Source organism: Rattus norvegicus, chromosome 3, assembly GCF_036323735.1.
Source record: "Rattus norvegicus strain BN/NHsdMcwi chromosome 3, GRCr8, whole genome shotgun sequence".
NCBI classification, from domain to species: Eukaryota; Metazoa; Chordata; class Mammalia; order Rodentia; family Muridae; genus Rattus; species Rattus norvegicus.
The window spans coordinates 167,659,637-167,671,570 of NC_086021.1; the positions used below are offsets into that span (position 1 = coordinate 167,659,637).

The window sequence follows — 11,934 nt, forward strand, 5'->3', positions numbered from 1 at the left end:
TGGGCTCTGAGTACACATACACTCATGGACATTCATCACACATGCATTCACACACATGTACACAGGCATGCATACGCACACATGCATGCATGCACATGCACACTCATGGGCACTCGACACACATGCTTCTGTGCTCTAATACATACACACGTACATGCACACACACACACGCAAATTAAAGACATCATACAGTCAAAATAGATCATAGATAAGCAGTGGGTCGAGGTGGGGGGTGAGCAGGAAACTACTACCTCTAAAGGGCAAAGACACTGCTACCACATGATGTCCATCGTGAGATGTTAAGTACTCCCCGTTCTTGTTTCTCTATTTATGAGAGCTTTGGTAGCATTTACCTCACAAGTGATGGGCTAAATGAATGGAGGAATACAACAAGCAAACACTTTATCCTGGGTCAGGGCAGAGTAATCACTTGCTTTTCCATCGTTACCGCTTACAGTTCCTTTGCTAGCTGCTAAGTGAGGCAGGCGCCTTAGGGACAATCTCCTACACCAGTACATTGCCAAGCTGGCCTTTCCTTATTTCAGCTAAACCTTCACAGTGCGAGCATGCCCAGAGGTGTTCCTGCCTTCCGTCTCCACGATTACAAGCAGTCCCAAATGTTTTCCCGTCCACCATGTTAGCCTTGTGAATGTGAACTCCTTGACCTTGAGTTACGCACGCTCCACAGTGTCCTTTAGGTGTGACCTTAACAGTCATACTTTTGCTCATGGAAGAGGAGTTATTTTGGTAACAGTTCTGTTCTTGCCCACTGCAGCTAATAAACCTTTCTCTACGCTTTTTTATAAACCTTTTCTGCCATTCTTTTACTTCTCGGAGAGCTATTTTTGACCTTTCATTCAAGGTGTGGATCTGTTGTATTCAGTTAGGCCCTTTTGAGTCTACAACCACTGGGCAAGCTGAACGTAGAGACTCAGAAATGTCTCACACCACTGGGCTTTGGAGGATACTCCTCCTCCCTTCCCTCACCACACCGTCCCCCTCAGCTCCTTCCCCCTCTTCTCTTTTCCTTTTCCCCTCCAGCTCTCGCGGCTCTCTCTCCATTCATTCCCTTCTTGGAAAAGCCTCGCAGAGCGCTGTCCTTGGTTCTGACGTATAGTTCCCTCAGCTGTAGGAGACAACAGTGTACAATGGAGAGGCATGGAATGCCAAGGTGCTGAGTGTTAAACCCGGGAACATTTTGGAAACCTAGTTCTCTGCCTTTCATGCGGCCAGAGCAGCCACAGTGCCCCAGCAGACAATGGCCTGGATCAGAAATGCCAGTTGGTCACTGCCCCTCCCCCCAGACACTGACTTCAGAGCTTCAGCGTCCAGACAGTGCCTTATCTAGGTGCCTCTGGGAAAGCTGTGGGTTCAGTGACCACCCCATAGGGACCAGGACGGGAAACCCAAGCAGGATATGAAGGCTTGAGATAAGACCATGAACAGGGTCCCTTTGGCGCTCAGGTGCTGTTTCATCAAACATCAACAACCCCGCAGCCCTGGCAATGACAGGCAGGACTGATAACGTACCATGTGATCAGCAGATTTGGAGGACAGACTGTCACTGGCTCCCAGAGATAAGGGAACAAAGAGCAGCCCCTCTACCTAGGGAGAAAAGAGCAGCAGAAGTTAAGCTGGTCTTTGACCCCAGATAGCTGTCAGGACCCCATCCTTCCCGAGGTTCCCCAGAGCTGCCTCCTGCCACCCTGGGGCCCTTCAACCAATTACAGAGCCAAATCTTCTAGCCTCTATTTTTAGGGATTAATCATGTTATCTTTAGACACAGGTGTTAATGAATAACAGCAGACAAGAGGTTCCCTCCCCACATCTCTGCCTCACAGAGCCTGCCCAAGGAATGGTGTGGTGTGAACAGCATTAACTAAGGGGTCTATTCAAGCTATGGACTGAGCCTCAGCAGACTCTCTAGGATCAAGAGCAGGCAGAAGAGTGACCAAAGAGCTGTAACCAACATCTAACATTTCCTTCCTTCCTTCCTTCCTTCCTTCCTTCCTTTCTCCCTCCTTCTTCTTTCCTTCCTTTCTTCTTTCTCTCATTCATCCTGAAGTGGAAACATAAGGGTTCTTTGGAAAATCAGTTATGTTGGAAGGTGTTTTGCTGGGGTAAACACCTTCATGCCTTATATTGCATAGTTGAGCTCTTTTTGTCAGGACTCCATAGAGAGAAATGCACCAAAAAAGACTTCTGGTGGTGTGATGGCTTTTTTGTCCATTTTGCAGACTCTAGCTGATCGACAGAGTGTTGTCAGCTGAGACAGACACACATGTTGAGGCAAGACATGTGCTGAGACAAGACACATGCTGAGGCAAGACCTGTGGAGGACACGTGATATTTAGAGGGAGTATAAAAAGGAATCAACAGACAACAGAGGCTGAGTTAGACTTGCTTATAGAGCTAGCTGTGCAATGCTTGTTGGTCTCATGCCTTCGCTGATCTTCACTTTGCTGAGAGATCCACAGCCGAGAACTACTTCTGCTGGTCCTTCCTGATGACTTGTGCCGAGGCTGAGGCCTGGTTGTCTCTGTTAGGTCATGCCACCGCTGCTGATTCATGCTTGCTATCTTGACTATACCGGTCTGGACTGCTGGTGTATCTGTGAAGTGTTTGCAAATTGATTGAGCTGCTGCTGTTGACCTGTGAACTAAACTGTTGATTTCCAAACAACACAGACTGGAGTAGCTCCAAAGAATCTTTTTAAACAGATCCACTTCCCCTGTATCCTTTCTTTTCTACTACCTCTGGTAGGTAGTGGGCTTAAAGCATTTAAGAATCATCATTAAAAATAGATTTAAAAAATAAGGTATGCTTCCCTCCCTCCCCTCTTCTTTTCTTCCTTCTGCTTCTCTTCTTCCTCTTCTTTCTCCTCATGCTCCTCCTCCTCCTCTTCTTCCTCCTCACACTCCTCCTCCTCCTCTTATTCCTCCTCATGCTCCTCCTTTTTAGGCTTACTTTTTAAAAACCTACTTTAATGAGGGTTCTTAAACTCTTCAACCTCCCTTAAAGCCCACCAACTAAAGGTAGGGGAGGAAGATGGCTAATAGGAGAAGGGAAGCGTCGACCTGTTTAGAAGTAGTCCTTTGAGGTGATTCCAATCTTTGTTGTCAGGAGTACAGTCCACTAGCAAAACACCTAATCAGATGCAGCAGCTCAATGCAGAAGAAACCGGTGGATTCAGCAATCAGTGTAAGTCCACCAAAGTAGGGATTGGGGATTTAGCTCAGTGGTAGAGCGCTTGCCTAGCAACCGCAAGGCCCTGGGTTCGATCCCCAGCTCCGAAAAAAAGAAAGGAAAGTCCACCAAAGCAGCAAGAAACAGCTGGAACACCACGAGAAGTTTTTTTGGTGTGTTTTTCCTCTACGAAGTTATGGCAAGCTAAGAGCAGAGAAGAAAGCAAGGTAAGCCAATGCCAGAGTGTCATCCACTGTCTCTGGGGTTATACTCATACCTTTCCCAAACATCACACATTCTCTCAAGTGTCCTCTCCAGCAAAACCTCACATGCCCTTTCACCAGGCAGCTTCCAGAAAAACGCCACATGTCCATTTCAACAAAGCATCCTGTGTCTGCTTCAGCAAGACATCCTCTCATAAGACAGTTTCCAGAATAGCATCACATGACACAACTGGGTCTCCAGTGAAACCAGAACTTTCCACTTTCCTCTTCTTCCTCTTCCTCTTCCTCTTCCTCCTCCTTGTTTTCTTTCTCCCCACTCCAGGTCTCACACTGAATGTCCTAGAACTTGATACACATCCAAGGCTGACCTCAAACTTTCAGTAACTCTCCCGCCTCAGCGGCCTCTGATTACTTCAAATTGTGTTTCCAGGTTCTAAGGATTGAACCCAGGTTCCTGTGTGTGCTAGGCAAGTCCCCTGTGCTGGGCAGTGTTCTGCAAACTTGACACAAGCTAGTTTCAAAAGAGGGAATCTCAATTGAGATAATGTTCCACAAGACTGACCTGTGGTGCATTTATTGGTTGGTGGCTGATGCCATCCCTGGGCTTGGTGGCCCTGGGCTCTATAAGAAAGCAGGCTGAGCAAACTATGAGGAGCAAGCCAGTTAACAGCACTCCTCCATGGCCTCTGCATCAGCTTCTGTCTCTAGGTTCTTTCCCTATTTGAGTTCCTGCCCTGCCTTCCTTCGATAATGAACTGAGATGTGAAAATGCAAGTGAAATAAATCCTTTCCTCCACAAGTTGTTTATGTTCAGGTGTTTTACCACAGCAGTAGAAACTCTAGCTAGAACCCACCCTAGCACTGAGCTCTTGCAACCTGAACTCCCTGGATTCTTCCCATCAGCACTTTCTTGGCTGCCCATGGTACAGAGAGCTTCTGGGCCCACATTAGAGCCCTAGTTTGAGGTGAGTTCTGTTGCCCCTGACTCCTCTCCCTGCACAGATGCCCACCTTTCCTTTCTGTAGTTCCAAGAATCACGAAGTAGGGTACCAAGATGTCCATGTTCTCCTCTTTTCCTCTGCTCAACCCTGATGAATGGCACTGGGGTCTGGCGGGTGTGAATTAAGACTGAATTAAGTTTGGGAGGAGACGGTAGAGGCCATCTGAGAGGCAAAGAAAAGCAGCAGGAGAAGTCGGAAAGGAAAGAATTTGCCTACAAGCAAAATTTGGCTACCATGAACTGAAGGGAGGGAGGATGGCATCAGAGGTCTATAAGGAGACAATGTGGGAGGGTGGGGCGGTGGTTACATCACTGAGGGCTGTGGGCCGGGGCATGGACCACTCTTTGAAGAGACGTGCTCTGGACAAAGAGGGGGCAGCACAGGGAGGGAGGTGGAGAGAGGGGCCATCCAAGTTGCACACGAATGTTCAGGACAGACCCCAGCCAGGGTCCTGGCATCACTCCCAGGCCACGCAGAGCAGAATCTGCCTGCAGAAGCTTGCTCGTTAGTCCCAGCGGTAAACTCCAACGCAGCGAGTGCCAAGTGAGGCCTGGAGGCACAAATATTTGCTCGGCTTCTGCCCTTCTTCTTCAAACAAGGCATCGCATCGGGGATGGCGGGTGCCGCACTGTCAGGAAGTAAGAAATCAGTGAAGGTGGAGGCAATCGCTCTTGGGGCCACTAATGAATCCCCCAGACTCCTGAGCTACTGGAATCCATTAGCTCAGTAAAGCAGCTAAGTAATACCAGGCCCTTTTATGAGACATCTGTTCAAACAAAGCCACCCTTTCTCCTCACATCAGACTCTCCACTCCCTGTGCCTACTCTGGGTCTGCAGGCTGAATTAGCGAGTCAGGGCTGTAAGTTGCTGCCGCTCTACCCTAGGCCATCAGGCAGCAATGCTACCGAAGAGGGTGGGCTGTTGGGTCATGACCTTCACTGCGCCTGCATGTTCTGTGGAGGCTATGAGCGGGGTGGGTTTCTTTTTGTCAGTGTGTAGAAGTCTGTGCATGCTCCCATGGGCTTAGTTACCCGTGTGTGTGTGTGTGTGTGTGTGTGTGTGTGTGTGTGTGTGTGTGTTCAGGCCACATTGTCCTATTATGTAAACGTATTATTGTAACAGGGTCCCAGACCTGAGTAAGCCCCAGACTTTAGCACAACTGACTCCATAATGGACGTGGCATCCAGACTGTAAAACTCAGCACACAAACAGCAGCCCTACTTGCCAAAATGAAAACAAAGACCTGACCCCCAAAGTCTCCAAATGGACTAACCTCTCTTTTTAGCTTCTGTAGTTCTGGCTAACCGTTCTTGTTAAGGGAGTATGTCGACCCTGCTTAAAAGCTCGCCCTGAGAAGGCTCAGTGCTACACTGGGATCCCAAACATGCAGTGTAGTTGCTGACTGTCTAATAAAGACTTTCTATTGACTTAAACCCACGTCTGAGCAGTCTTTTCTGGTGGACACTCCACAACATTATGTCATGTGTAACTGTGTCATTGTAAGACTACAGGTCATGAACCATGTACTTTTCCAACAGAATTCATTTCCATGTTGTGATAAATTGTGAGCCTGTGTGTTATATGAAACAGTGTGCAATTGGGTATGATTTGGTGGTTCACTGTGAGACACCTTCATGTGCGTGTATCTGTAGTGTAAAATTACCACTGAATTTGCATGTCTACGTTGTGTAGTCTGGTCCTGAGCAAAGTCCCCTTTCCAACAATGCGATCGTGTGATACCGTGAGCTGTGTACTATACACACTGAAGTCAGAGAGACAGCATAAAATACACCTGGGTCAGATTTCTTGGACGCCTTGTTGTCCCTGCTCTACTGACTAAAAGGACTAGAGTTCCTGTTTTCCTTCCCAGTGCCCTAGGGATAAAGAAACCTCTCTCTTCAGCTGCTGAGTGAAGGGGCTGAACCGGGACAGTCCATCCAGGGTAAAGGTGACACCCAGGAGGTAGCAGGATGCGGAGAAAGATGAGAGGAAACCACCTTTATGGGAAAACAAGGAGGGCATTAGAGGCCACCAAGCCCATGGCAGAGTCAGGGAGCTTCAGTATGCAGTGATGCTTCACCGAGAGCTTCCCCATGTCCTTAAATCACAGGGATGCTCGCCTCAGATTCCCAGGAGGCAACCAAAAGGTGTGATTTTGTGGTGGCTAAGGCAGGGCTGTGGTAGTTAATTTTTTTTTAAATGCTCTCAGTCTACACAGGGACAAAACACCTAGACAGTCAGCTCTGGGAGCAACCCTCAGCCCGGGATGTGACGGGAGTGAAGAGCCAGCCTTCTACCACATCCCCGTCAGTCTGACTCAGGTCACTGTTATGCTGTCTGCCAGAGGTCAGGTCAGGCACTGAGCCCAGGGGTGCAAAGGGTAGGTAAGTCCCTCTTCCTGGCGTATTCTGTGGCTCTCTTCCCTTCTCTCACTTGCTTTCTCTCTTACTCATTTTAGAGCCTGCCACAAAGTGCCAGCCTTACACCATTATCCCAAGACTCAGTGCCCCAATCCTAAGACAGGTGAAACAATGAACCCACAAGACCCCTTAGCCTGAAGGCTCAGGCTGCTGGGTGGAGCTGTCAGAGGAAGAAGGTCGTGAGGTGGAGTGACTACTTTCCACCCTGATGTCTGAGACCCCTTCCCACTGTGGGAGGTGACAGACGAAGACTCAGTAGTACATGTCATTGCAGTATACCTGCCTCCTTAAGTGTGCGTGTTCATGTGTGTACAACATATCAAAAAACCAGGGTCTTATGTAACCCAGGCTACTCCGAAACTCTTCATGTAGCCAAGGCTGGCCTTGACCTCCTGGTCCTGTCTCTAACTCCTGAGTGCTGGGATTATAGACAAATGCCCCCACAGCTGGCTTGCTTTGATCTGGGAGGTACCTGATTCGTTTAATCTATCTATCGAAGTCTCCACTCTCAAGGCATCGTTGAGGTCACAGGCTATGTCTCCGCCCCCATCCCTTAGCACCTCCACCCTCACCATCCTGCTGGGGCCGCCCAGGAAACCCAAGCAGTAGGCCAGGCACGCTCTGCCCAGACCTCCAGCAGCTGCAGCCCTGGCTGCTCCATTTGGACAGGATTCCTCTGCTCAGACTGGGAGGGGATCAGCGTGGACGCCATCAGATGATACTGCTCTCTGACAAACCCTGCCTGCCTCCCTCAGTCAGCCCTGCCATCTGCTCCAGCCGTTTGCTGCAGGAATGTACGGCACAAGAAAGACCCTTCTGTGGTGGGACCCAGATGCCTGAAGGTCAGCTTCACGGTCAGAGGCCAGGCTTTGTTGCAGCGTCGGCTCTGTACAGCCCCTGACAAGTGCCAGGTTGTATCACTACACACAGCATCACTCACTGTTCTGGCCTGTCCTCCCCCATTGCCCTGGGGGCTTCTTCGTGCATACATGGAGTCACGGAGCCTCAAACAGACTTCATTTTGAACGTCCCCAAAGGACATGTGGCTGTCTCAAACACCACAATGAGAAGGATTCCAAAGCTGTCTGGAAGGTTAGGCTTTGGGGTGGTTCCGTGATGGCCCCAGACAGGCTGTTGAGGCCTCACCACACATTCCCCTCTCTTATCTGAGCTCAAGCCTTGGCAGAGAGCCCCAGAGTCCATCGGCCAATGCCCATTTCAGGTGCCCAGTTCACGCTTCTTCTCAGCCTGAGGCTTCCTCTGGTCCTGAGAGCTGTCCTGGGCCATTCCTAAGACCTGGAAGTGCCAAAGTGTGTCATTCGTGTACAAGCTAAGGAGGGTGAGAAGCAAGCCAGTGGGCACGGGAGGAGAGAATTCCTTAGGTGCTGGGGACAGCTAGTGCCAGCTCCTGGAGCAGGAGAGAGTAGGAGGAGCAAGTCTGAGCAAGGTGGTGTAATGAGGAAAGCAGACGGCATCAGAGGAGGGGGGCAGATCCTACAGGACCTCGAGGTCCTCGGGAAAGTCTCCGGCCATTGAAGCGAATGAGAGGAAAGCCACAGGGCAGGACAGGGTCAGACTTACATAGAGCCACCCTCGCCTCTGTGTGGACACTGTGGTAGGGGTTGGGGGGGAAGGGGAGTGAGCCTTGAGTTGTATCTTTGGCAAGAATGCAGCTGAGAGTTAGCAGCTCGATGTGGACGGTAGGACGGTGAGGGAGGTGTAGCTCTCTTTGCAGGATCTTGGGCCTAATTCCAAACTCCATTGTGAGGATGAAGGGTGTGAAGCCATCATCCAGAGATGGCAGGGTAAGGATATTACCACACAGGCTAGGAGGCTCAACCACAGACCTCCAGGCCTAGCTGTCTCCAGCTGCTCTTCTGCGGACCTCTTATCTATTCTTTCCAGGATCGCTCCAGATGTTGAGAGCACAGAACCTGAGGGCAGATGTGTTAGACACACCTTTAATCCTAGTACTCAGGAGGCAGAGGCAGGAGGATCTCTGTGAGTCTGAGGCCCATCTGTTTACACAGTGAGTTCCGACGAGCAGAACTAAAGGGAGAGACCCTGTGTCTTTGTCAGGGTTTCTAGTCCTGCACAAACATCATGACCAAGAAGCAGGTTGAGGAGGAAAGGGTTTATTCAGCTTACACTCCCATGTTGCTGTTCATCACCAAAGGAAGTCAGGACTGGATCTCAAGCAGGTCAGGGAGCAGGAGCTGACGCAGAGGCCATGGAGGGATGCTGCTTACTGGTTTGCTTCGCATGACTTGCTCAGCTCGCTCTCTTATAGAACCCAGGACTAACAGCCCAGGGATGGCAACAACCACAATGGGCTGGGTCCTCGCCCCCTTGATCATTAATTGAGAAAATGCCTTACAGCTGGGTCTCATGGAGGCATTTTCTCAATTGAAGCTCCTTTTTCTGTGATAACTCCAGCTTGTGTCAAGTTGACCCACAAAACCAGCCAGTATACCCTATCTTGAACAAAAACAAAACAAAAAAGAACATAACATTGTTCCTCAAATTCAGGCCCCCACCCCACCTTTGGGAAGGAAGGGCTCTCATGAACTATGGCTTTGGATAAAGTCAGGCCTGCATACAACAGGCCCTATTGTTCTCTCGTTTGGGGTCCCACACTTACAAATACCAGAAGTGTTGCTAAAAGAACCTCATTCTATTTTTAAGTGTGTGTGTGTGTGTGTGTGTGTGTGTGTGTGTGTGTCCGTCTGTCCGTCTGTCCGTCCGTCAGTCCGTCCATGAAGGGCAGAAAATCAGATCCATTGGAGCTGGGGTCATAGATGGCCGTGTGCTACCTTATGTAGGTGCTGGGAACTGAACTTGGGTCCTCTACTGAGCTATCTTCCCAGTCTCCATCCCTGAACAAGGTTTCTGAGATGAGGTTTCTCTGTGTAACGTTGACTGTCCCAAAACTTGTTCTGTAGACCAGGCTGGCCTCAAACTCAAAGATCTGCCTGCCTTTGTCTCCTGAGTGCTGGGACTAACAGTGTGCACCACCACCACCTGGCTCCCTGAGAAGTTTTTAATACAGCATATCCATTGAATGATTCCTCACCCCATCATGTACCCAGGGCTGACATTACTAATTGTCATAATGAAACTTGCTTTCAGACTCCAGGGTGCATGCCTGCCAACTGCTGCCAAAAGACTGAGAGACATATCTGTAATTCAGCAAATGTCTTTGTACCAGAGGAGGATGATGATGATGATGATGATGATGATGACGATGACGATCGTGGTGGTGGTGATGATGGTGATGATGATGGTAGTGGTGGTGATGATGATGTTGACAATGACAATGACAACTGTAGATATGCTTTATGGTTTGAGGTTTGCAAAGTACAGCTGGTGATTATCTTTTTCCATAGCTTATCCTCACATTCATCAACGACAGGTATTGGTAAAGCCTTTGTTATTTTTGTAAGACAGGGTTTCACTGTGTCGTCCTGACTATTCTGGAATTCATTCTGAAGACCGGTTCTCTAGAGAGATTCACTGGCCTCAAACTCAGAGATCTGACTGCATCTCCCTCCCAAGTGCTGGGATGAAAAGTTTGCACCACCACAGCCTAGCAGCCTTTATTGTTGTTGCTGTTGGTGGTGATGGGTGGGTTTTTTGCCTTGCCTTTGCTGTTTTTAAAGAATTAGTTATATTTTTATTATATTTATTATATGTTTGATATATTTTACATAGAATAAATGTATTATACGTTTACTAGTGTGTATTTGTGAACACACATCTGAGTGTATGGAATTATAAACTGTTATGAGCTGCTTGGTGTGGGTTATTGCAACCAAACGAGCCAGTCATCCTTTGTAACTTGAAGTCAACAGTAGTACATGCACGCACGCGCGCGCACACACACACACACACACACAACACACACACACACACACACACGCATACAACTTGGTTTTACTAGAAAAATCCCCACCGGTGTCTAAGCCAGGCTACATCTGTCTATAAAGCCTAAAGGGAGACCTAACCTAGACAACATGGATGGGGGGGACTTAGTGTGAAATGTCCCAAGAGAACAGACTCTGGAGTGACAGGGGGCACAAGGGGGCGAGAGTCAACAGCCCTGTTTGTGAGGGAGACGCTGTGCTGCTTAAAACATCAGCCTTCAGCCACAGATCCATACACAATGCCTTTCAGTGTGTGTACATGGTATGGAGCTGTTTGGTTTACAAATGAAACACAAGATTAACTACCATAGCCATCAACCTGGGCAATTCTAATGAATAGCACAGGAAACGTTAACAAAATGTGGTCTGCAGGCAACTAAGCCCCAGAAAGCAAAGCCTTGGACAAGGAGGGCCTGCTGTCATCGCTGTCCCATTTCACAGAGGACAGTGGACAGGGACCATCCAGGATGGCTGGTGTCCTGCCCAAAGTCACACAGCCAATGTGTATTAAAGCCAGAACTGAGACATAGGGAGTCACATTGGGTTCAGGGTTCTTTCCTCAGACTGAGCCACCCTCCCTCTGGAAAGCACCATGGTGGGCAGAGCTCTCTGAGAGGGAAGGGGAAGCTACACTGGGGGAGAGATTCGTTGTCTTTCCCCCAAGTGAACAGATGTGGCCCTGATGCTGCCCAGGTTCCTCCCCGCTTGGGCCTGGATTCAGAGTAGATGGCCATGGGGAGATGAGCAGGGACCCTTGCTCTCGGCGTCAATGGGCTGGGCCAGGAGGGAGCTGTCCAGCACCCTCCCTTCCAGGCCACAGCAGGAGTCCAAATAGGCAATTAATTACTGCCAGCTGGCGGCTGGCTCCCCCTCTCCCATGCTCAACGGAGTGTGTAATGGGAACGGGAGCACAACAGACTTCCCTGCCCAGAGGGAGCCCAGCATGCCAGCAGAGGACCAGCTCTGGGGAGACGAAGGAATGGAGATTGAGACCCGAGTGTGAGTTTATTAAAACAATGAGCTCTCCTTGCTCCTCAGCTTCCTCACCTCCTGGCCTCAAAACAGTCTTTCCAGGGCTCTGCCCCGAAGTGACCCCTTCCCAGCAGCCTGGAAATGGCAGTATTGCTGATAATAACCTCAGATCATAGTCACTGGGCAAGATCCTCGATAAGCGCTGTCA

General features: G+C 49.4%; 1 long non-coding RNA gene across 1 annotated transcript; it reads right to left on the reverse strand.

Annotated features, from left to right (window-relative positions):
- Positions 1-864: 864 nt before the first annotated feature.
- On the reverse strand, positions 865-5,161 carry LOC120101774 (uncharacterized). The gene is made up of 3 exons (XR_005502683.2): positions 4,421-5,161; positions 1,531-1,605; positions 865-1,126 (listed from the first exon to the last, which is right to left on the reverse strand). It is a non-coding gene; the product is annotated as an uncharacterized LOC120101774 (long non-coding RNA).
- Positions 5,162-11,934: the final 6,773 nt, after the last annotated feature.